Consider the following 27,302-nt stretch of genomic DNA (forward strand, 5'->3'; position numbering starts at 1 on the left):
TTGTTTATTATCAGCTAGTGTATTGTGGAAGATTAGATTATTGTGCAACAAATATTCACTTCCTTTCCTCTTGTCTTCTCTTGAAACTCCAAGAGGAGCATGCTTTCTTGCCTCATTGATGTTGGACTTGCCCATGTGATTTTCTTTGGCCATTGGAATGCTTAAAGAAAAAAAGAGTGCTGGTTCTAAGTCTAGGCCTTAAGACTTTTATGTGACTTTAATTAATATTCTTTGAGCTTTTTATCTCTCCTCTTTAAAAAAATGTGAACCAGATGCTGCACTGGTCCCAGAAGAATGAGAAACACATTAAGAAGTCATGAACTGAACTTGAGGTCAGTAGTTAAGCTCAGCTGAGTCCAGTCTAGATCAGTTGAACATCAGCCAACCTGCCGATGTGAGAGCAAGTAATAAATGCTTATTGTTATATGCAGCTGTATTTGGGGATGGATTTTTGTCTAGCATTATTGTGACTGATAAACTACCCTAATAGAATTTTCTTTCCCATGGAAAAATCTCCACCCCACTGCCAATTCATAGTTCTCCCTCCTTGTTTTTTTTTTTTCCATGTTGCATCTCTTCCATTCTTTTCTTCCTTTTCATAATCCTCTATTCCATACCCTTCTAAGTTAGCATCTGGTGTTGATTTACTTTTTCTCTTGTAATTATTTACATGTGTCACTCAGTTAGCCAGTGTTTTCTTACAACCTGAGATCTGGGTATACAATCATTCATTATTTTTATTTTTTTAACTCTTAATATCTTCCAGACACTCTTATAGTCTAAGGCCACAATAGTGAACAAGAGCTGTTCTCATAATATGTACATTTTGGGGACAGGGTGTTCATAAATAATACACAAATAAAAACACCTAGGGATATAGTATTGCTAGAAAGAAAAATGAAGAGATGGTTAGAGGTTAGAGATGGAGGGTGGTTATTGCTATAGCAATGGTTTCATAAACCCTTTGTTCTATACCCTGCAGAAATCTAAACCCTTTCTGGGATCTTTGCCTACTGCCAGGGGCTTATATTCTTATACTTCTCTGTGGCTTCCAACTGCTTTCACTGAATTAGTTCAGTTTAAGGATTATTTTTGTTGTTTTGTTTATTTCTGCTCTACCTTGCATTAATTGAGTTAATTAAATTAGTATCACACAAACTATTCACACAAAGGCCTTTATGTGTACATAAGACTTTACTTATGATGTTGAGAATATAACACATAACACATAATTGTGTTATGATGAATAACACATAACACAATTTAAAATTCAATATTAGCTATTCCTGATTCTAAAAGTCTTAGAGCTGGACTCTAGCTTCCTGCCGTAATATTTCTTTGCCTATATTTTTGTCTCTATATATTTTTTACTTCGACAAGGCAATGTAGCTAGCACTCACCTATCCTTGGTTATAACAACCCAGGCCCCACAGTTTCAATATTATACTAAATAGCTGACATTTTCTTGTATTTTCCTATAAAAGAAAATGCTGAGGTTTAGAGGCATTGCATTATATGCTCAAGGTCAAAAGCTAGAATATGTTGGAGCTGAGATTTTGTTCTGGTCTATCTGACTTTAGAACTAATGTTTACAAAGTGAAAACATTTCATAGTCACCTAATTTAGGTGAACTAACATGTAGCTTATTTGTTTATTTTTTGGATATACTTATTTGCTACCTAGCATTTGCCTAATGGAAAGTAATTTAATCTGGTCACTTCCATGTAAACTCAGTCATTTCATGATGAACTCACTGAAATAAGAATTTACACACGGACATATCATTAAAGTCAATTACGTGCATTGTGCATTATTGGACACAGTGGAGGGATATCTTGTCTTTTGCTATCCTCTGTCTGTTTCTGCTGTCCATTGAGTTATAAATCATTTAGCTTGGTCATTAGGCAATGGACTCCTTCTTTGATATATTATTGTTTATGTCCATTGACTTTCCACGGTCATTGACAGAAAGTGCTATACTACACAGAATGACTTGGTTCTTCATTATATTCTTAAGTCTGTTTCAGTCAGCCTGCTCTCTCTCAGTCATTTTCATGCCCTCTAGGAAGAAAGTAAATATATGCTTTTTTAACTAATTAATATGTGGGATACTTCAAGATTCCATTCAGGCCCATCTACTTATACATCTCCTTTAGGCATTGCCTGGCAGTCAGGATAATATCTCCAAACATGTCCACATCCTAAATTACTTTACATGGCACAAAGAACTTTGTATGTGTGACGAAGTTAAGGATCTTGAGATGGCAAGATTATATTTGATTATTCAGGTGGACCAAATGTAATCACACAGGTCCCTAAAAGCAGAAAAACCTTTCCCTGCTGAGGTCAGAGGGGGATGTAACCATGAAAGAATTGTCAAAGGTGAAACAATGCTGGTTTTGAAGATGAAGGGAAGGAATCATGAGCCAAAGAATGAAGCTGGCTTATCTACTTTGGAAAAGGCAAGGAAATAGATTCTCCCCTAGAGCCTCCAGAGAGAAACAGAGCCTTGCCAACACCTTGATTTTATCCCAGTGAAACCTGCGTTGGATTTCTCACCTACAGAACTCCAAGGCAATATATGTGTGTTGTTTTAAGCCACTAAATCTGTGGTAGTTTATTTCAGTAACTATAGAAAACAAATACACCTGACAATATAATGGGCCAAGACTTCTCTGTGAAGCATGCCAACTCTCAGAGTTCTAAGCTTCTCTTGAGCTTTTCTGAGGATTCTAAGATCCCTCATCCTGGAAATCATCTTCAGAGGGGCAGGATCCCAACACCTTCCCTACTCACAACACTGTCTACATTCCCATATATTCTCCACTAATGAAAAATATCTTTCTGCTTTCTTCAGTTAATTGAATTTTTCTATGCTTTTACAACACCGTGCAGTTTTCCTAACACTGTCATTTTTAGTACATTTATGTCTTATGTTTTTCATGGTTTTAGCACTTTTAAAAAAAAAAACTAGAATATTATTTTCTATAAAGAAGTTTACTGTCTTAGTCTTGGCTTTCAATACGATAGATTCTATACTGAGTTTCAAGAACATATTTTATAAATTAAAAAGTTAAATGGTAATGTTCAGTTTTGCTCTAGTTTTACAAAACAATCCAACTTACTGCTTATGGAGGAAATTCAACTGTTGCCTGAGTGAAGGCAAGGATGGGACACCTTATAGTGTTCACAGGATTCCCTGTTAATTTCCATTGAATCAGTAGTAATAACTCCTCTTTTATTTCTGATATTGGTAACTTGTTTTCTCTCCATCTCTCTGTCTCTCTCTCTCTGTTACTATCTCTTATTAGTCTGGCTAGCGGTTATCATCTTTTTTTTCCATATTTTTAAAAACCAGCTTTAGAGTTTCTTGATTTTCTTCATTATTTTTCTATTTTCATTTTCATTGATTTCTATTCTAATTTTTATTTTCTCCTGCTTGCTGTAGACTTGAATAGTTATTCTTTTGCTAATTTTCTATTGTTCAAGCTTTGGTTATTGATTCAAGATCTTTATTCTTTTCTAAAATATGTACTTAATGCTATGAATTTCTCTCTAAGTACTGTTTTCACTACCTCCCACAAATCTTAAGTTGCATTTTCATTTTCATTTAGTTCAAACTATTTCCCTTGACCAATGTGTAATTTAGAAGTGTGTTCTTTAATATTCAAAGTTTTGGAGATTGTCCAGATATCTTTCTCTTATTAACTTTTAGTTCAATTCTTTTGTGGTCTGAGAATACACTTTGTGTGATTTCTATTCTTTTACATTTTTAAGGAGTGTTTTAGGGCCCAGAATGTGGTCTGTCTTGGTGAATATGCCATGTGAGCTCCAGAAAAATGTGTATTGCGCTGTCATTGGATGGAGTATTTTATAAATATGAATTAGGTCAATTCGATGATAGTGCCGTTCAAGTCAAATATATCCTTATTGATTTTATGCCTACTTGATCTGTCAGTTACCTACATCTGTCAAGTCTCTAACTACAAGAGTGAATTTGTCTGTTCCTCCTTGCAGTTCTAGCATCCTTTGTCATATATTTCATCACTGTTTTTAGGTATATACACATTTAGGATAGGTATGTCTTCTTGTAGAATTGATGCTTTTAATATTATGTAATATCCTATTTGTCCATGATAACTTCCCTTGTTCTGATATCAACTTTGTCTGAGATTAATATAGCTACTCCAACATTTTTTTTGATTAGTGTTATCATGAGATATCTTTCTCAATCTCTTTACTTTTAACCTGTCTTTACATCTAAAGTGTGATGCTTGAAGACAACCAATAGTTGAGTCTTGTTTTTTTTTTAAATCTACTCTGACAATCTCTGTATTTTAATTGGTGTATAGAGACCATTCACATTTAAAGGAATTTTAGAAATATTTAGATTAATATCAACCATATTTGTTATTGTGTTAATTCATTGCCAGAGGCTTTTTTTTCTGCCTTTCATTTTAATTGAGCATTTTGTGTTATTCAATTTTATCTCCTTTTAGTATATCAATTATAACTTTTTAAAAATGTTAATCATAATCCTAGAGTTTACAATACACATTTTATAAAAATATAAACCCTCCTTAAATAACTCTATTTTTGCTTCACATGTAGTACAGGTACCTTATAACAAAGTATTCCCAATTCTTCCTTTCTGCTCTTTGTGACATTGCTGCCATTCACTAAATTTATTTATATTCTATAGTCACTCACTACATTACTATTGTTATTATTTTAAAGTTGTCATTTAGCTAAATTAAGAATAAGAAAAATAAAATATTTTATTTTAACCTTCATTTATTGTTCTTTGATGCTCTTCCTTTTTTTGTATAGATCTGAATTTCTAACATATGATTTCCTTCTCCCTAAATAATTTCTTTTACTATTACTTGCAGTTGCTGGCAGAAAATTTCTTCAGTTTTTGTTTGTTTGATGCAATATTTTTCCTTTACTTTTGAAAAATAATTTTTCTGTATTTAAAATTCTAGTTGGTGTTTTTCCTTTTTTCAATTCTTTAAATATTTTTCTCCACTGTTTTCTTGCTCCCATGGTTTCTGATGTGAAGTCTACTGTAATTCTTATCTTTGTTTCTCTACAAGTAAGATTCTTTTGTTCCCTCTCTGGCTTTTCAGTACTTTTTCTCCTTGTCTTTGGTGTTCTGCAGTTTGAATATGATAGAGTTTTTTTTTTTCCTCTTCTGTTTGTTTTGCTTATTGTTCTTTGAGCTTCCTGGATCTGTGGTTTGGTATCTATCGTTAATTTTGGAAAGTTCTTGGCCATTATTACTTCAAAAATTTTTTTGCTCTATTTCTTTCTTTTCTTTCTGTTCTTCCAATTACATATATGTTACATCTTTGAAATTGTCTTACACTTCTTGTATGTACTGTTTTTTATTTTTTCATTCTTTTTTTTCTCTATTCATTTAACTTTTTACATACTTTCAAGATCATTGGTTCTTTCCTCAGCTCTTGTGTCAAGTCTACTGGTGATCACACCAAAGACTTTCATTTCTGTTACAATGTGTTTGATTACTAGCATTTCCTTTTATTCTTTTTTAGAATTTCTATCTTTCTGATTGAATTACCCATCTGTATTTGAATGTTTTCTATTTTTTCCATTAGAGCCCTTAACAAAGTAAATAGTTATTTTAAATTTCCCTGCCTGATAATTCCAACATTTTCGAATCTGGTTCTGATGCTTATTTTGTTATTTCAGGGTGTAAAGTTTTATCTTTTTTGCTGAAAGCTGGACATATTGCATTTGATAAGAATTATATTAGTTTTCTATTGCTGCTATAACTAATTACCACAAACTTAGTGGCTTAAAACAACACAAATGTATCATCTCACAATTCTGGAGATTATAAGCCCAAAATGTGTCTCCTTGGGCTAAAAATCAAGGTGTTAGCATTCCTTTCTGGAGGTTTTAGGCAGAAATCTGAAGATTTTGGTAGCTTCTAGTGGCCACCTGCATTCCTTGGCTTGTGGCCCCATTCATTCCATCTGGCTGAATAATTTACACTCTGCCATCTCTCTGGTTCTGTCACCCTGCTTCCCTGTTTTGTTTTACCTTATGATTTCATTGGGCTCATCTGGGAAATTAAGGATGATGTCTCCATCTCAAGGTCAGCTGCTTTGCGATGTTAATTCCATTACCTTAATTTTTCTTTTCCATGTAACCTAACATAATCATAAGTTCTGAAATAAGATATGGACATCTTTGGGGGACATGGGTGCAATATTTTGCTTATCACAGAAACTGAGCTCAGTAAATCTCTAGTTTGAGAATATACGATTATCTGGCTAGGAGTTGGGCTTCATTTAGTGTTTACTGAAGCTGTAGGTAGGCCAGGAATTTCAAATTCTTCTACTGTTTTGTTTTGACTTTTTTCTTTGGCTTTGACCTTCCCTTAATACCTCCCCAGAAAAAATCTGTGTCATGCAGCTCTTTTAGTTATAAGCCACTGTTATATTAGAGCCCTATTGGTGTGGTGGTGATGTATGAGTGAGAGGAATGTTCTATAATCTTCTATTTAAATCTCAGTCTTTTAATGGGCCTTGTCGCTGGCATTTGACTTTCCCAAGCTTCTTCTTGTATGGACACCTCTTCCTCGTTAGTTGGGATGGGAAGACTAGACACTGGAATGAGAGGAATGCTCTTCCCTTCTGGCTCTAGGACAGATATTTGGTAATTCTGCTCCCCTGCCTCCCTGTCCCCCCACAACCCCAAGGAGAATAGGCTTTTGTTATGGAGAAGACTCTGGGCATCTATCACAAGGATTACTTGTGCCCTGTTAAAACCAGAAGGTGATCCTTTTTTGGATCTTCACCCTGAGAATCTGCTGAGTTTTTTGGAGGTAAAAACCTATAAAAATTTAGATGCCTGCCTAGGACCACAGCCCCCAGGAGTTTCTCACACTTAACACTAGTCGATAGTCATTTCCCAGACATTTGTCAGAATTACTGTTTCAGTGTTCCTTTCAGTTTATAGCTGCAGTGTTTTTTTGCTTCAGACAAGGATATCTTGTCTATGACTCTCTGGGCTTGCTTGTTTCTCCAGATTTCAGGGTGGCAGTTTGCTCTGAAACTCTGTTCTTTGATAGGTCCAAGAAAAGTCATTGATTTGTCCAGATTTTTCTTGTTGTAAAGATGAGAGCAGCAACTTCTAAGCTCTTTACATGTCAGACCTGGAATCTTTTTAACTCTATTCACCTTTGTCTTCACTTTCACTTAGGTCTCTCCTCATAGCAATACCTCCTGAATTTGTCATCATCATAATTTCCCCTCCTCAGCAATTTAGACTCCAGTAGCCCTTTTATTCTCTGCCCATAGCCTCTGACCTGGTGCCCCAGCTAACTTTTTCCATCTTTTCTTTCAATTCTAAAGCATACACTTCATAAAATGCCTCCAGTTTCTCTATTCTAAGAGCCTCCTGTAGACCTCTGTTCCTTGTTCACTTGAATTTTCTATACCCATCTAACTGTTGTTCTCATCTGGTGAAGCATAACCATATTCATTTTGCCTTTTCCTTTCTCACCCAAGCTGATTTAGATGAATGCATATTTATGGTCCCTAATCTGAGCTGAGTCTTTAGGACCACTTTCAACCCCTGTACTTCTCTTGGTTTGCTCGCTGTCTCATTGTATCACTGAGTATTGTAAACGTGTACCTCTCTTGTTAATTCCTTGTTCTCAAGCTCAAGAGATAGCATGTCACTCCTTTCAACAAAAATGGAGGCCATTAAAACTTCTTCAACTTCTCTTTTTTTTTTCCATGATTGGTTCAGAAATGGCATAAGAACTGTATGCATTGACAAGGAAGAATAAGCTGTACTCTGTGTCTAAGGAGTTTTAAAAATTTACATGCTTAAGTACAAAGTGAGTGCTACATGTAGGAAGTGCTAAAGTTTGTAATAAGAACAAAAATTTGAAGCCTTAAATGCATTCTTTCATTTTATTACAACCACTTGGAAGGTGAGTTTAATTATTACCTGCATTACATAGATCAGTGAATTGAGGCTCAGAGATATAATGTAATTTGACTAAAATGGCTGAATGAATAAATGGTAGAATCAGGGCTTGTATTCATGTCTGACATAAAAAAAAATAATAGTCTCTCTTGTAAACTAGGTGTAATATTTTACTAATATTTTGTTGACTTTGTTCAATGTGCCCTCTCTGGGTTGTCCCAAACATCTGGAGGAATGAAAGTACTCCCAGAAAAGGGCTACAGATATTGCCTTGAACCTCGTTCAAAGCCTTAGTTAAATACATGTTTTTCTCCCAGGCACTGGATTATTGATATCTAGGGTTGCCTTTTAAGCATCAAAGTGGAAATAGGTCAGATGAGACAACATGGATATATAATTATGCGATTTATCATTAACCCTGCCTCTGACTAGTAGCAGGGGAAACCAAATGTCAGCAGTGCTGGAAACTTCAAGCAAACATATTAAAATTCATCCTTTTTTTCCTCATATAAATCGTATTCATTTGTTTTACGGCATTCTTCTTTGTTAGGAGTACCAACTCTTTCCCATTCCTTCCCATGGATGGAGCTTACTTGATTATGTGAAGTCTTCCTGCTTTTTACTTCTTATTTCAATTGCATGTATTTTTTTTTCTTATTTTATTTGCATTATCATAAAGGGGGCTCCCCTTCCACAGATATCCAAAAAGAGAATATGCTCAATGAAGCTGTGACCTTACTTTTATATCTATGTGATTCAAATCCCATTATACTCTTGGCTAACCTCACTCCTGCCATTAAATACAAACAAACAAACAAACAAGCCACTGGACAGTACACCTTTCTTTTTATGTTTTAACTCTTTCTTCCCTAAAGTTTGTCTAAACTATTTCTTCCTAAATTTACTACATGATTCCTTCTATTTCTACTAGCTAACTTGATGCCTTTCTCTCAACTTCTCCCATAGATTATCCCTCTGACCAATACTTCCCACTTAGTGTTCTTATCCAAGTGTAGTCTCAGAGTACGTAAACCATCCTTTAATTGAAAGTTATACCCTTATGAGAGCTACAACATTTCTTTTAGACCCAACAGCTTAATATTTTGTTTCAAGTTGTTTTTTGCACTCAGTAGCAGAGACTTGAGTGTTCTTCAGCAGCTTTCAAAGGACTTACCTTTCAATCAGGGACTTTCTTATATAAAGGGATGAGGGACCATTAGCTTCAATATGCTATTCAGATATACCACAATTTTCGTCAGCCACCTCGGTGACAATTTTAAACAATGGTCTCTGTTTTACTTACTGCTTATATGTTACCTGCCAAGAATGGTTTCAAGCTTGTGCCTTCTGGGCATAAAAAGAATAGAGATGCCACACATTCAATCTCAAATATATTTCTCTGAGCTCATCAGAGTTGTCTTTTGGAAAAAAGTAATTATGAGTCCTTGAATTATTGTAAACATAATTATAAATTTATAAAATATTATGATGTGCTCATTGGGCCTGTAGTTTTCTTTGTTAAAAAGATTCAGAAATATGTTACCCAAATACTTAATCTCTTTCTATGTATATGTGTGAAGAGTTCTCCTTCAGCTCTTTGGGGAGTGTGGGTCACCTGTGAGACCTTCAGAATCAAAAATAATTTTTAAACACAGAAATTATCCAGTTTATTGTCATTCCTATTATCTGCTTTCTACTTTAAGCAAAATATATTCTGAGTCGAAAATGCCTAAAACAGTATCTATGAAATGACTATTATAGGAAAACTAATTTTGAAGGAATCAAGGAAACAGGATCTTATGCAAACTCCCTGAACTCCCAAAACAACATTTAAAAACAGCAGTTTTCAACTAGAAGAATCCCGTTGGCTAGGAGAAAAATCCTTTAATGTGAGTAGTCAACTGGTATCAAAACTAGATTTTTTTTATACCAAACTCTTCTATATGAAACTGTTTTGTGCAATAAGAATGGACTCAGCAGTTTATTGGTTATAATGAGAAACAAAGCCTGGGAAAACATATACTTAAGATTGGGTAGGAATAGAAAGACTAATTGTTTTGTGATAGGACACACATATTCCAAAGAACACCAAACAAATCATCAGGACACCCTAGGTGTACATTTTACTTCAGGTGACTTTACCGAAGGGGTGTAGTCTAAGCAGTTCAGTGTCTCAATTCCTGAAGCCTGTAAACAGAGGGCAACCATAGTTTGCTCTGGCAAGTCTGTACATAGTGTATGTTTGTGTATAACATTCTTATTTTTATTGATTTGTGACAGATAGTAAGTAGTTTAGGCATTGTAGGCCACAGAGTCTCTGACAGAACTAATTTATTCTGGTACTGTGGTGTGAAAGCAGCCATAAAAAATGAATAAACAAATAAGCATGACTTTATTTCAAAAACAGGTGATGTGCCAGATTTGGCTTTGGAGCCATAGTTTGCCAGCGTGGCCATATGTGACACATGAAGACTCAAATATATAATCATCTGGCTTTCAGGGTCTTACACTTAGACCAAAGCAGAAACTAAATTTGGTAGTCTTCTGCTGAGAAATATGAGTAGGTCCCCAAGGTGCAATTTTCCTGATATAGTTGACAGTGTATTGCGAGAATGCGTGACTTGGTGTTCCTTCGTGTAAGCACAGTTATCTTCCATGAACGTTAGGCACAGTAATAAAGAAAGGCGCTGAGAGTGTGTGGTATAAAATTAAATGGATCAAATTAATTAGGGGTAAGAACAGACTGAAAAGGAGAAGTATAATATTTTTGAAGGACATCTAGCATTCTTGAGACTTACCTGAACCAGCCGTATAATATGCCTAATTCACGTTCAAGAATTAATAGATGAGATCTGGTAGGATATAGGACTTGGAACCAGAGAGGCCTGAGCTGGAATACCAATTCTTCTACTTATCAGTAAAGAGACCCTGAACAAGGTAAACAGTTTTTCTGAGCACTAACAACCTCTGGGGAAAGAAAATAATGAATACTTCCTTGAGATTTTGTATGGAACATACAAAATTCCAAGTGCCTATTTCACAGTAGGCATATAGAAATATTACTTACATTTCCTCTCGTGTCAGAAAAAAAGTTATGTATGGTATTGCTTTGTTTCAGCATTACAGTTTTAAGGCTCTTAAAGGTATGTAATTTTAAAGCAATTGAAGTCTTAAAATTCAGTTCTCTAGGATGATGTCGGAATAGTCAAGTTAATGGCATACCCTTAAGTTTAAATCTTCTAACACATTCCCCAAAACTATAATAATCAAGTATGACCTACTTGACCTTACTTATTGATCAAGGTCAGCAAACTTATTCTGTAAAGGGACAGATAGTAAATATTTTTGGCATTGTAGGCTACAGATTCTCTGTCACAACTAATTTATTCGGTTTTTGTTGTGTGAAAGCAGCCATGAAAATGAATAAACCAATAAGCATGACTTTGTTTAAAAAACAGGTGATGTGCCAGATTTGGGCCTGGGAGCCATAGTTTGCCAGCTCCCGAAGTAGAATATAACCACACAAATCCCATACTTTTAGTATAATTATAAGTCAGAAATTACATACTTCAAAATATCCATAAGTAGAAAAATAAACATCAATTTTCAGTGGAGCTATTTCTTAGATCTCCACCACAGTCCTTTGCAGAAAGCAACATGGGTCCAGAAAAACTGTGGAACAGAGAAGAGGGAAAGGAAGGGACTAAAATAGAACTAAAATTAACAGCAGAAAGAGAAAGTCAATCTATGTAAGGAAATGCTGAAAAAAGAGTCCTGGTAATTTTGAGCACTAAGTTAAAGAAATGCGAGGGATGCTTCTTAGGAGGCAAACTTGGAAAGGCAACATTTGGGAAGTGGAGAGTAAAAAGAAAAAACATTTCAGTGACTGCATGGTGGATAGAAAAAGAGCAAGAGAGGGAAATTTATGATTTTGTAAGATAATATTTAAAATAATTGAAGAATGTAACCCATCACCACTCCTCCTCAAAAAAGAATTATTTATTAAAGAAGCTGTATGTTATAACACTGAAAAAAAAAGTAGTCTTGAAGTATAAATCCTTTAAACTACTCCACACCATCAGCTTGTTCACAGAAATGCAAGAGTACAAGCAGTTATATATATATATGTTCTAAAAAAATATAGAGCACATGAGTATAAATTTTCTGGATGAAGAAAATCTCACTCTCCCCATCCCTAATCAACCAAGAAACAGAAGAGAACTGTAATGTGTGATTCCATAATGAGGCATATATCAGCAAACAAGCATGTGAAGAAAGAGCTTATATTAGATATTTAAAAACTTGGTACAAAAATGAACATAAAGCAACAGGAAGAAATAAATAAAAATGAATTGAATTTAGGAAAAAATTAAATTAAATGACAAAACCATATCAGAAATGAAACTTAGCTTACAAGATGCCCAGAAGGAATAGGCTTAAATAGGGACTAAATAAGTCACTCTAAATAAATTTAGATAAAAAGTAAAAAGTGAGAGGGATAGTTTTTAAATCGATAGTCAAGGAAGGTCCAACATACTTACAATTGAAATCTCTGAAGATGAAAAAAATTAAACACTGAAACAAGATTAATATTTAAAATTCCAGTAGAAGAAAAGTTGTTTAAAAAAAAAAATTAAAAGGACTTAGCCAGTACCTGAGAAAATTGTCTCAGAATTGTCAACTCTTATATATATATATTCAAGTAAAACTAGTAGTTATAAAGAGAAAATTCTCAGGGCCTCTACAAAATCAAATCATCAAAGGAGGAGCATTTTCAAGAAACTCAAAGAATATGTGAACCAAGGATTTTATATCCAGTGAAGTTGACTTTTAAATGGCTTGGATATATAAAAATAGTTGTGAACAGGTAATAACTCAAGGAATATTGTATCCTAGAACACTCTTTGGGCCAAACTACGAGAGAGTGGACTTCATTCAACCAAGAGATGACAGGAAATTTTAGCAAAAGGAGTTATTTATTTTAAATTTAAGATTAATAAAGGTAAGGATGGGTAGAAGAATAATATGCAAATACCATATGCTCTTAGAAAGTAGAAATAATGCAGCTAAAAGAGGAGAAGGGAGAAATGATGTGAAAGTAGAATAATTCTATTGATTATTGTATATGTAGTATGTGAGAGTCAAAGGGTACTTTTAAAGATTGACAGATAATAAAAGCTTTAATAAGAAAATAGGAGTCTATGTGCATTTCACAATTATAAAAGTACAAAAGTAACTAATACAACCAAAATATAAATCTTTCTAAATACCAAAAGAAAATTAAAAATAAGAAAAACAAACAACATAGGTAAAGAAACATGGGAAATAAACATAGTAATATTTATAATATCAAAATTATCAATTATATCAAGAAATGTGAATGGGCGTAATATTTATAACATCAAAATTATCAATTATATCAAGAAATGTGAATAGGCTTAACCAAATAAAAAGGAAATGATTCTAAATTTGGCTTACAAAGTAGATCTAACTATGTGCTTTGTACAAGAGACAAAACTAAAATAAATGATTTATAAAGAGTGGCATATAGGAAGGGACAAAGATATCCAGGTAAATGGGAGCAGTAGAAAACATTTCAATACTGATATCAAATAAAGGGTAAAATTCAAGGGAAAAACAGTATTGAACATAAAAAAGAAGAATAGTTAAAATTCTAAAAACCATAAATCATAACAAAGATATAACATTTATGGAAAGAGTAATTAGACATAGTAAGAAACACACTAATAAAGCAGACTTTAAGACATCAATCTCAGTATAAGACAGGTCAAATAACAAAAAATAAGATACAGAAGATCTAACAACATAATAAATAATTTAGAGTTTATGAAAATATATTTACTAATACTAATATGATAGAATGCAACTTTTCAAGTGTACATTGAACATTCACAAAAATTAACTATATATTAAGTCATAAAGAGAGTATCAGAAAGTTGAGGAAATAACACTCTGGTTATAATGAAATAAACTAAAAATAACAAAATAAAAATATCTTTTTACTTAAATATTTAAAATTACTTCTATTCAGCAACTCCTAGGCAAAAAATGAAATGCAAACAAATTATAAAAAATTTAAAAATCTGTGATGAAAATACTACATTTCAGCATCTGTGTGTTTCATGACAGGAGTGAGCTAAGAAATATCTTACAGCATTGAAAAAAATAAAAGAATGAAAATAAATTTGTTAAATTGCCAATTCAAAAGTTATACAAAAAAAAAGTTACACAAAGAATTAAAAAAATAAAAACATGAAAGCTTAGGGAGGGAAATTACAAGTATAAAAGCAGAAATTTGAGAGTCAGTTTATCTAAGTAATAAATCCTTGCTTTGGGGAAAAATTAACTAAATAGAAAAACCACTAGTTAATCTAGAAAAAATGGGAGAAATCACAAATATGCAAAATAAGAAATGAAAAGAGAAAGTAGCCATGGAAACAGAAGAAATTCTAAAACAATCAAAAGAGACTGTATTGCTGACTTCTATGCAAATGCTTTGAAGATCTAGATGAAATGGATGATTTCCTAGAAAGATGAAGTTTACTTGTTTAATCGAACCCTTCAGAGACAGAAAGTTTAAACAGACTATTTCTTATGGAAGAAATATCAAAAGTTATCAAGAAGCAACTTTACAAGGGAATTTTATCAACTATTTAAAGTCTAGATAGCTCTAATGCTATATAATTGCTTCAGTGCACCAGATATCGAGGGAAATATCCAATTCTTTTTATGAAGCAAATACAACATTAAATCTGTTAAGGAGAGTATAAAAAATAAAGTTACTGGCGAGTGTAACATTTAAAAATCAATGCAAAAATAGTAAATACAATATTAACAGTCAGAATCCAATACCACAGTAAGAAAATAAAACACCCATGACCCAATAGGATTTATTCCAGAAATGCAATATTTTAATATTTGAAAATCTATCATTACAATATACTGTATTGATAGTTCTAAGGAGAAAAATAAAATATAGATGTATATTTTATATTCTCATCCTAAATCAGTATTATATTTATTGGAGGAAATACTAGAGGCATATCCACCCCATGGTTATCACAACAGGATGTCTACAATATTTACTAATAATTAACAGTATGCTGGCAGTATTAACAAATGCAATCGGACAAGAGAAACCATTTGGAGTTAATAAAAATTGGAAAAGAACTAAAACTATCTTTATTTGCAGATTATATAATACTATACCTGAGAAATACTAGAGGGACAATGATAAAATCTAAACAATAAAATAATTCAGTAAGATAGCAGATATAGAATTAACATACAGAAAACAATAACTAGGTAGGGGATATAATAGTAACTTACAATAGTAACAAAGAAGATAAAATATTAGAAGCAAACTTAAAAAGGAATATGCCAAATTTTATATATATATATATGTATACACACACACGCACACACACACACACACACACACAGCATATAAATATAAAACTTTATAACAACCCAGAAGATATAAATGTAGACTTAAAAAAAAATAAAAAATTTTTATTTTCAAATACGATGTCATCATAATGCAGATATCAGTTCTCCCTACGCTAATTTATATATTTAAGTCAATCTCAATAAAAATCAATTTTTTTTTCCAATGACAATTTTCTGAGAACAAGTTTTTTTACCTCCTTGATTAATTTGATTCCCAGGTATTTTATTGTTTTTGATGCAATTGTAAATGGGATTGTTTTCTTCATTTCTCTTTCTGAAAGTTCATCATTGGTGTATAAGAATGCCACTGAATTTTGAATATTAATTTTGTATCCTGCTACTTTACTGAATTCATTGATCAGTTCTAACTGTTTTTGGTGGAATATCTCTATATGGTATAGGGTTCTCTCTATATAGTATCATGTCATCGGAGCCAGAGGAGAGAAAGAGCAATTAGGGGGATCATTTTATAAACTATATAAATGTCTAACCAATGTACTGTACACTTGAAACTAATAATAAAATAAAATTTAAAAACATTGAAGTAAAAATATCAACTTTATATGGAGCTAGACAAGTTATAATAAAGCTGATATGAAAAATAAAGATGCAAGAATAGATAGAAAAACAGTGAAAAAGAGAAAAACTATAGGAGAAGATTAGCCCTGCCAGTTATTAATGTATGCTGTTAGCCTCTTTTGTTAGTTGTGTGCTACTGGTACATTAATGGGTACACAAGTCAGTGGAATAGAATAGGAAGTCCAGAAAGAAACCACAGTGAATATGGAAATTTGATTTGCTTCTGGAAAAATTAAATAGACATTTGAGCAAAAAACCAGTAAAACCAAATTTATATCTAGTTTACATAAGAATCAACTCCAAATGAACAAGAGATAAAAGATGTAAGAGATGTTGATCTAATAAAAGTTTTTTTTTTTATAGACAGATGCAAAAAGACTTAGCTAATATCCCTTTTTCTTATAGTTCTTCCCTTTCCAATTTCCCTTTCCAATCCTTTCCAATTTCCTCTTTCTGGAACTCTGATTATACATCATTGGACCTTTTCAGTTTTTCCTTGATGTATCTTAATTTCTCTTTTATATATACCATATTGTTCACTTTCTATGTTGAATTCTTTATTTTTTAAGGTCCATTAGTTTATGAATTCTGTCTTTAGCTGGTTAACCTGTCTATGGATTTTAAATTTCAGTTAATATATTGACTATTTCCAGGGTGTTTGTTTAGTCCTTTTTTCAAATCTTCCTCGTAATATTTGAGGGTCTTTTATTTCTTTTGTCATTCTTTAGTCTTTTTTTATTTTTTGAAACATATTTTGTACTTTGAATCTGATATTCCTGATATCTTCAGATTTTTGTGGCTCTGATTCTTCAGTATTTTTTTTTTTTCTGTAGAAGTCTCATTCTGAATGATCTATTTCCTTGATGTTGTGTGATTTTCATCTATCGTTAGAAAATTTCCTTGGAACTCCACTGCGGGGATTCTTTGATTTACATAGCGCATTTTCATTTCCCTTTGCCTGGTACTTGTGACAGACCAACCAGCTCTTCTTCATAACAATACTATTGACCTTTTGGGAGAAGGGATGGCTTACAGATAGTGTCCGTACAAGCTACAAAACTTCATGAGTGCTGGTTAGGAATTTTAGGGGAGAGTTCTCCTTCCCCGATCCAAATTTTCCTTACTTTCTATCTTTGTGTGAGTGTTTTTTCTTTTTCTTTTTTTTTTGTTTGTTTAGTTTGTTTTAGTTTGCCACTTGGTAATGTGGTAAACTAAAAACAGCTCTTTTGGGGTTTTTGCTTCATTGAAGGGTATTGGTGTGACCTCCCACAATGATTAGCCATCAAGCCTTTTTCTGTCATTCCTGATAGCTATGAATGGCTGACCTGTTAATACCAGACTTCTGAATACTTAGGATTGGAAGATGCTCTCAACCTGCCTAAACAACGAAGACCACAGAGCTCACCTATATTTAGGAATCATACCCTTTTGACATTTTGGGCCTCAGATGGTTTTCCCTTATACCCAAGTCACTCATTGTTAAAAATGTAATTTAAATTTGAACAGTTATTAAAAATGTAACAATGTTTTTTTTTTGTTGTTTATTTATTTATTTTTTTGTACTGGAAGAGTTTGTATTACAAATCCAGTCTACCATCTACTCTCTAATATTGTTAGAAACAAAGTCTCTCCAACCTATATGTCATACTGTCATCTATACTCAATTGCAAATATTAGATCTTTCACATATTCAAAATGTTTAATTCTTCCTAAATGTCTTCAAGATGAAAGACGCATTCCTTATCAAGGCTCTTGATTTGATTTCCTTCATAATTTGATCCCCGTGTAGCATTTTAGGTTGAACTTTTATAACTCTTCCTTCTTATTCTTTGTTCTATTAAAATATTTACATGTTCCCTATACAACATCATTTATCTTGACTCTGTGCCTTTGCTGTTTAACTCTCAGCCAGAGATTTAGTTTTAGTTATAATTTTTGTTGATTTGCCCAACCCATCTTTCAGGACTAAGGTGATGCTTTGACATAATGTCTCATAGGAAGCACCCTTTGGCCTACCCTAATATTCATCATTTTCCAACTGCCTTCTGACTGTATCCTATCTTTATCAAAGTTCTAGCACTTACCATGATAAGAAAAAATTGAGTTAAAACTTGCTTATTTATCTCATCCCCAGTGCCTACTATGTTACCTTCCATATAACAAAAAACATTGACTGATAAATACGTTTCTTTAAAATCTCATTACATGATCTAGCGACTTTAATTGTTATTTTTTCATTACCAGTTTTTACAGAGAACATGTAAAGAATGTTATTTTATACTTTAGTTTTTTTGTGTGTGTGTGTTCTCACACAAAACACTTTCCCATATATGACCATAGTAAGTAACTTCTCCAAAGTTTAAAAAAAAAAAAACTGTAAAATAACCTGGATTTAAAAGAAGTGTTTTGTTGTTTTTTTTAATTTCAAGGTCATATTTAGCCCTACTGCACACCTGCCAGTCCATGAACATCATAATCCTGAGTGATTGTTAATGTCAAGATGATAATAGTGGAGTTTGTTGACATGATTACTTTTCTAAATTGCTTCAATTTTCCACATTGTACCTCTTATCTTATTTTACAGTTGCAAAAAGTTTTGGTCGAATCAAAATTAGCTTTCCTTAGTTTTTTTGTGGTGCAGTTTTTGAACGCTAACAAAATAAATTTTGTAATATTTTTCTCTTGGAGGATGATCATTTTCTCAGTGTTCTGAAGAAATCAAAAGAGATTTGAATATTAAAGCTTTCCTAATGATATTTGTGGAGAAAAGTTCAGAATTTAAAAATATCTAGATTAAAAGACTGAAGCTATAAAGACATTTTATTAGGTAAAGGTGTATTTTGGTCATTACTTAAACATACAGGATCTAAATGGTGTGGTGTGTTTGATCTCCATGAAATCTGGCAATAGTGGTGAAAAGGAAATACATGAAAGCGAGGAATTAAGATATGGAATGTGATCATAACACAGAGATCATAGTCTACCCAAGTTTATCTCAGTAATAAAATAGCAGAAATATTTGAGCTCATGACTGAGCTTCTCACTTGTTTTTATTGAAGTGAAATTCATAAAACATAGTTAACCTTTTTAAAGTATACAACTGTCATTTAGTGCATTCACAGTGTTGTGAAACTGCCCCCTTTCGCTAATTTTGAAATTATTTTTTTATCACATCAGAACATTTCTACCTCATATTCAATAAGTAATCACTCTCTATTTCACCCTATGCCCATCCTTGGATACCCCCAACTGCTTTATGGATTTTCATATTCTTCATAAGGAATCATAGCTGTGATCTTTTGTGCCTTGCTTTTTAAATTTAGCATAATTTTGCCAAGGCTCATTCAAGTTGTAGCGTATGTCAGTATTTCATTCTTTTTTTATGCCTGAGTGCTAATACGTTCTATATACAACACAATTTGCTTCTCCATTCAACTGTCGGTGAATGTTTTGGTTGTTTCTACCTTTTGTCTATTGTAAATAGTGCTGCTCTGAACACTTAGGAACAGATATTTGTTTGAGTAACTGTTTCAGTTCTTTGGGATATATACCTAGGAGTGAAATTGCTGGGTCTTATTGTAATTCTATGTTTAACCTTTTGAGAAAACAAAACATTTCTACAGTAGCTATTCCATTTTACATTTCATTAGGAATATATGAAAGGTCCTATTTCTTCACACCCTCATTAACTTATTTTTATGACCATCCTAATGGGGGTGAAGTAGTTTATCATTGTGGTTTTGATTTGAATTTCCTTGGTGTGTTTGATCTCCATGAAATCTGGCAATAGTGGTGAAAAGGAAATGGTCAATTATATTGAACATATTTCATATGCTTGTTAGCCATTTGTATATCTCTTCGGAGAAATGTCTATTCAAGTAGTTTGCCCATTGTTTAATTGGATTGTTTGCCTTTTTGTTGTTCAGTTCAAGTGTTTGTCATGTATTCTGGGTACTAAACCATTATAGATATATAATTTATATATATTTTCTCCCATATGTAGGTTGTCTTTTTACTTTCTTGATAATGTATTTTCATGCACCTAAGTATTTAATTTTTAAAAAGTCCAATTTATTTTTTCTTTTGTTGTCTGTGCCTTTGGTGTCAAATCTCAGAATCCATTGATGAATCCAAAGTTATGAGGATTTATCTCTATGTTTTCTTTAATAGTTTTATAGTTTTAGCTCTTATATTTAACTCTTTGATCCATTTTGAGTTAATTTTTGTATGTAGTATGAAGTTGGGGTCCAAATTAATTATTTTGCTTGTGGTAATTCAGCTATTCTTGCATAATTTGTCGAAGAGACTATCATTTTCCCAAAGGTCTTGGGACCTCTGTTAAAATCAATTGGTTATATATATTTGGGTTTACTTCTAGACTCTCCATTGTATTCCATTGGCCTATAAGTCTATTCCTGTGCCGGTACTATATTGTCCAGATGATGCTTTGTTTACTTTCTGTGCATGAATACCTCCCCAAAGCAAGAGTCTTTCCCTTCTTCCTACTATCAAATGACAGAAAAGGGACATAACAAGGTATCTCCACCATTTCTAATTTAATGCCTGCCAAATACTGTATATAAGATGGGAAAAGATGGGTTATCACATCCATAAAATCAAATCTGGGTACATCATATAATAGAAAAGAAGTTGACTTCATGGTCTAGTATACTTAGACTGGAGTCCCAGTTACCAGGTAGAGCATGTAATTTCAACCTTTTTGAAACTTAGTTTATACCTCTGTTAAATATGGGTAAAAATACCTATCTTGTTGTATTTTTGTAATGACTATATGTAAATTTCCCCTACTTCAGTGCCAGACACAAAATTGTTGTAGAAAAAATTAAAGCTATTAATAATAACTCTTGTATTTTTTTTTTCTTTTAAACAGAACCTTATATAGAGAACAGTTGTAAACCTTGAAAAATGGTCTCCTGAAGACCTTGGAAAAGCAGTCCATTTTGCACATTTTAGAAGATGCTTCCTAGGCATCTTATCTAATATAAGCATTTAGGGCTATAAATTACCCACTCCATTGAAGCATTAGATTATTGATTTAATACTTTTTTCTTTTCTAATATAAGCATTTAGGGCTATAAATTACCTACTCTATTGCATTATAATTAACTGGCTTTAGTGCTTTACTTGTGTCTCACAAGTTGTGACGATGTATTTTATTTCTAATCATTTTAACTCATGGATTATTTAAAGTTACCAGATGTTTGGAGATTTTTTTTATATCTTTGTGTTATTGATTTCTCATATGATTCCTTTGTGGCCAGAGAACAAACTGTATAATTTCAAGTCTTTTAAATTTGTTGAGGTTTGTTTTATGATCTAGAATATAGCCTATAATGGTACACGTTTTCTGGGTGTTCAAGAAGAATCTGCTGTTGTTGAATGGTGTATTTTATAAATATCAATTAGATCAAGTGACAGGAGTGACAACTTCTAAGCTTTTTTTCACCTATTTATCTTTTAAAATTTTATTTATTTAAATTAGTTTCAAGTATACAGCACATTGGTTAGACATCTATATAGTTCATAAAACAATCCCCCCAATTGCTCCCTCCCTCCCCTGGACCTCCACCTAGCCTGCATTCCCTCTGCCGTGCTCCTCATCCCCATGACCAACTATCAACTATCAACTACTAATTTGTACTTCTTTAACCCTTCACCCCATTCTCCAAGATGAAATTGACTAGTCTTAAATTCTTGATAATTTTTCTGTTTTTCACTTATTTTAAGGTATAGCTATTCCAGGGTAGCAGCTGAAAGCCTGGCATGTTTACTGGATTTTTTTCACCTTTGTAGATTCTAAAGTCCAATGTTTGTATCTCAGTTTTGTAACATTCTAAAAGGTTGTCTCAATTTCTCAACCTCTTAGCTTCTATTTGTGAATTGGCAAGTAACTTGAGAAAAGTGTTACCAAATGTTACATCTATCTTTGCCCTTCTCTCCTCTATGGGATCTTGGCTATTGAAGTATCTTGGAAAGTGTGTGTGTGTGTGTGTGTGTGTGTGTGTGTGTGTGTGTGTGTGTGTGTGTGTGTAACGCTATATTTCCATCAAATTTTCTCCAGTTTTTTCCTAGTTTTAATTATTGGTAGAATTGTTTTGATACAAGATAATCTGCCATAGCTAAAGCTGGAACCACAATAATTATTTGACTGAGTACCTATTATCTGTCAGGTACCATTCTAGAATCTCTATTATAGATTCTGTCCCCTAATAGAGCTTATATTCAAGTGGGACAGTCAGCACAATGAGAGCATATCACTAAAACCCAGTTAATCAGTAGTCTCTCAATGGTAAGTGGTTGCTCCAGTGATAGGCTTTATGAAAAAAGTCAAGCCAATTAGACCTGATAGGCCTCAGTTAGAAGGTGTCTGGAGGCACTGAAATAAAAAGAAATTTTATTTCTGCAGAAGTTGGAATTGAGAGAATATAAGCCTGAAGATACTGGGATGAAAGAAAAAAGAGACTTTTTTTTTCCCCCTGGGTAGGCAAAGGCATGAAATCAACATAGAGAAAAAGCAGTGCCAAGACATGGTAAGAGTCACCATACTGATTAAATTGTTTAGGTTTCCAGCACTAATTCTGGATGCATCAGCCAGGTGAATTATACTGGTTTTGCTTAAGCCTGTCTGATATGGATTTGTCACTTAAAACCTCATTAATACTCATTTTAACTAGCAAATTCAGTGGATACTTTTTGGTACTTTAGTGGCCTCTCTTTGCATTTAACTTTGACTTTCTTTTTTCTTAAACATTTATTTTACTTTAGCTAACTTAATACTACCATTATTTATTGGTATTTCTTCTAAGATTCATACTAGTTTTCCTCAGACTCCTTCTCAGGTTTTTTGTCTCCTTCTGTCTTAACTAACTTGCATCCCTCATGATTATATCCTTGGTCCTTTGTCGTATCTTATCTCAATGAATGTCTTTGTATGTCTTAACTAAATGAATATCAACTAGAATTTATAGAGAAACCAGAGAGTTAGTCTTGACTCATTGATTCTACCTCTTAAATATGCTTTATTTTCATTCCTTGATTACAGTTAGTACTATTTCTCTGTATTAGTTCAGTCCTTTATAAATTCTCATTTGTACTAATTAACAGTAGCTTCCTAACTTATCTCTCTCCTTTTAGCCTCATCATTTTCTAAATTGTCACCAGAGTGGTAGAGCTTCATTGCAAAACTCAATTTGTCATTTCCTTACATCACACATAAAGTAAAGTTAGTACCTAGGGGGTGATCCTAGCTGTCTTCTCCATATTTCTTGAACTTTCTTTCTGCCATTTGCTCTTGTTATAGAAAATTATTTGGAGATCTATCGAAAAAGTTATGCTTTCTTATGCTTTGGTTCCATTGCTCTAGCTATTCCCTATGAAATGTATTTTTCTGTGTGCCAGTCTGCTGAACTCATGGTTATACTTCAAATCACAGCTCAAATTATTGTCTCCTTTTTGAAATATTCCCCAAACTCTCTCATACAAATTTAGGTAGGTCACTCCACATATATTGTAGATATAGTATTATTCTACGGTAGCATTTATCACATTATATTACAAATGACATAGTTTTCTTTCCTAAATTTTAAATGATCTAAGAAAGGAGAAATTTTAATGATTCTTTGAATTTCTAGAATCTCAAACAGTATCTGACACACAGAAGGCATTCAGTAATTTAAGTGAATGCATTATAAAATTGGGTAAAACATTATTTTTTTATATTCTAGTTAGGTAGGCTGTGATATAATTTCACTTACTTTTTTCACTTGTAACTTATTTATTATTATGTTTCCCATTTTTCAATCCTGAAAATATTTTCAGGAACATTAAAGAAATAAAAAACCATACGCAGCATACATCTTTTTAGTATATAAAAAACTGATCATAATCCCAATTTAATGAAAACAGATTTATCACACTAATTTTTTACACATGGGGAAATTAAAGTGAGGAGAGTTGAGAAGCTTGCCTGGGAATATGGGACTAGTAAATTTTGAAAGTAAGACACAAGAATTTAAGTCTTTCTAACTGAAGTATTTACTTTTTTTTACTACAACACAATTCATTCTTTAGGACCAAGGGGATAAGCATACATCATCATGCTTATCCTTTTAAAATGTTTGACATTTTAGACATTTTATTTACAGATGAAAACACAGAGTCAGTAAAAGGGTCTGTTACATATTAGGTGACAACTTAGAAATAAGAGATAGAACTAGAGCTAGACATATATAAAGTGAATTGAGAATGAATGAGAGAATGAATAAAAAGCAATGCCAAGAGTAAATAAACACTGACATGATATATCTGCAAATTTTCTTTGAAAAACTTAGTTAATGCAACCTTTGAAAAGCTTGGATATTTAGAGCTGTTTGACAATAATGCTTGCCAAATACAAGTAAGTTCTTACAAGTTTAGAATCTTTGTGAGCAAACAAAATATAAACAAAATATTTACTTATCCCTACCCATAATTATCATTTGAGGAAACAAAAAGAGCCAAATCAAAAATCCTAGTTGAATTAAGTGGTGGTGGATTGTGAGAATGGCAGTATTTTTTATATTCAGGCTTGATCTTTTCCTCGATTTCTTCTAAAGAAATGAGAGAAAAGAAAAACAAAGGCATAGCTCAGTTTCTCTTTCTGATGCAATTATTTAGGGCAGTTAACATATATGGTATGAGTTGTTTGAATTTAGTAGGTTTCAGGTGAAGACTCAAAGTGGCTAGCCTAATAATAGTTGACAAAGAGAGCAAGAAAATTAATGATAGAAGACTAAATTGATTGTACTTTTGTTAGGGTTTTTGGTTTTGTTATGTGTTTTTAAATATTTTGGAAAAGCAAAAAGAATGTTTATGAATGAGATAAGTCACAATATCTTCTCTACAAGTTTAAGCTATCTGGAATTGATTTTTGTTTATGGTATAAGGTAGGATCCAGTTTCATTTCTTCTCCATGTGGTTAACTCATATATGTTTTCTGTGTACAGTAAGTCCTCACTTAATGTTGTTGATAGTTTCTGTGACTTTATTTGAAATGATATGTAATGAAACTAATTTAGGCTAGTTGATATAAACAAGAGTTAAGTACCTATGGCATCTCATTGATGTTATAGCAAAATGATGTTAAATAAAAGGATCTTATTCAATGACCTGATGTAGTTAATATACAGATACATGTGTGTGTGCATATATACATATATTTATATATTTTCTGTTTTTTAACATATCACACGTTTGTGTATATCCCTTACATTTATGTTACACTGGTCAGTTTATCCCTATGCCTTTATCACATTGCATTACCGTGTCATAAAGTCTTGGTATTTTCTTCTTCAAGAGTATTTTGGCTAACCATGGCTTTTAGTCTTCCATAGATGTTATATTACCATTTTATAACTTTCTTGTTGAAGATTGTATTTTTCAGAGATAGCTCCACTAATTCATCCTTTCCTATGTGTTCCTATCAACATATGACATTGACACTACTCCAGAGAGTGTGATCTTAAATCTGGATGGCTCTGTGATTACGGCAGAAGTGATACATATCTTTCAAGGCTGAGTAGTAAAAATTTTTTAAGCTTCTACCCAGCTATTCTGTGTCATGCACCTCAGGAGTTCTGAGTAGACTTTTATAATGTCTGGCTACCCTAAAGCAACTATGCTGGAGAGATCACATGAGATGGATATGTATTTAAAGATAAGACACTAAGGAGCCCCAGCTATTCCAACTTCAACTGTTCCAGCCCTTGACTTTGGTGCTAAACATATGAGAAAGCAAATCGTCAGATAATTCTAATCTCTCTTTCAAACAGTCTCAACTTCTTGGATGTTTAGTTAAGTAGAAACTGGAAATTCCTTCTGAGTTGTAGAATTAAGAGTAAAGTAAATATTGCTTTCATTTTAAGCCACTGAGTTTTCAAGTGGATTGTCACATAGCCACAGTAATGGAACAGTTCAACACATACCACACACACACCACACACATACCTCTAAGTGTTACAACTTTAATAATAAATGCATTGAATCTATAGCTAAATTTGGGGGAGAATTGGCATCTAATTGATATTGACAAGAGATTTCCAGTCCATGAATATGATATAAATTTTTATTTGTTGGGACTCTTAAAAGTCTTTCAAAAGTCTACAGAGGTATCATATAAATTTTTAAGTTTATTTTTTCCTAAGTATCTTTTATTTTATGCTATTATATATGTAAGCTTATTTTGATTTTTCTAACTAGTTAATGCTGGTATAGAGACATATAATTATCTTTTTAATATTGATTTTGTATCTAGTACCTTGTTAAACTATTAATTCTAAAAACTTACTATTAATCATTTCATTTTCTACATAGAAACTTTTTCAAATATTTCCAAATATTTATAATTTATTTCTTCTTTTCTAAGGGGAGCATATTTTAGCATCCTTCCTTCATTCTAAGATACCCTTGATTACAATATGCACAAAAATACATTTATCTGATTTAATAAAGTTTTATTTTTCAAAACGTACACTTGATGGGACCTGTTCATGCATCTTCACCAGCAGCTGCAGTATCCCCACCCTTGGTGTTCCTGGTGTAAATTACTTGAGCTCTGTGCTTTGAAACTAGTTTATAAGCCCTTTACTAAGGAACTCCTGAAGGGCTGCCCTGGCTAAGGAACCTCGGATCTTCAGTCTCTCAGAGACAATAGCTGAGATTATAAGCTTATTGTTGGGAACTTTCTTACAGAGTTTTTCATATGTCGCTTTGTCGAGCAAGACTAGGTTATTAAGCTTGTCCTGAACTTTGCCTTTGGAGCATTTCTTCTTATTGGCCTTACCCCAGGTTTGTTCACTGGGCCTTTTCCTTGGTCAACTTTCCAGCATCTTTCTTCTTCTTGTCCTTGGGTGGCATAGTGAAGCTCCGAGAGCAGCTGCTACCACTGCAGCCTTGCTAACGTGTCAGACAAAAAGCAAAATCACGTAGCATGTAAAAAAACTTGCCCCTTATAATTAAAAAAAACAATATTTTTTTCCTGCCTTGTTCGGCTGATTTGGACCTCCACTATAATGTTAAATAGAAGTCGTGAAAGGGGGCACCATTGTTTTATTCACATTATAATAGAGAATACAGGTTTTGGAAATGCACATCTATTTTTGAATTTTATCGAATACTTTTTCTGCTTCAGTTGAGGTAATAATTTGTTTTTTTTCCTGATATGATGAATTGTTAGTTTATTTTCTAATGATAAACTAATCTTGCATTTCCAATATAAGCCCAACTTAATT

General features: G+C 32.8%; 1 protein-coding gene and 1 pseudogene across 1 annotated transcript in view; one reads left to right on the forward strand and one right to left on the reverse strand.

Annotated features, from left to right (window-relative positions):
* LRRC7 (leucine rich repeat containing 7) overlaps positions 1–27,302 on the forward strand; it is a 1,130,220-nt gene that overhangs the window by 88,404 nt on the left and 1,014,514 nt on the right. The gene's annotated exons all lie outside the window — the stretch shown is intronic.
* LOC120583213 (40S ribosomal protein S25-like) lies at positions 26,483–26,928 on the reverse strand (annotated as a pseudogene).

Source organism: Pteropus medius, unplaced genomic scaffold, assembly GCF_902729225.1.
Source record: "Pteropus medius unplaced genomic scaffold, Ma_sr-lr_union100, whole genome shotgun sequence".
NCBI lineage: Eukaryota > Metazoa > Chordata > Mammalia > Chiroptera > Pteropodidae > Pteropus > Pteropus medius.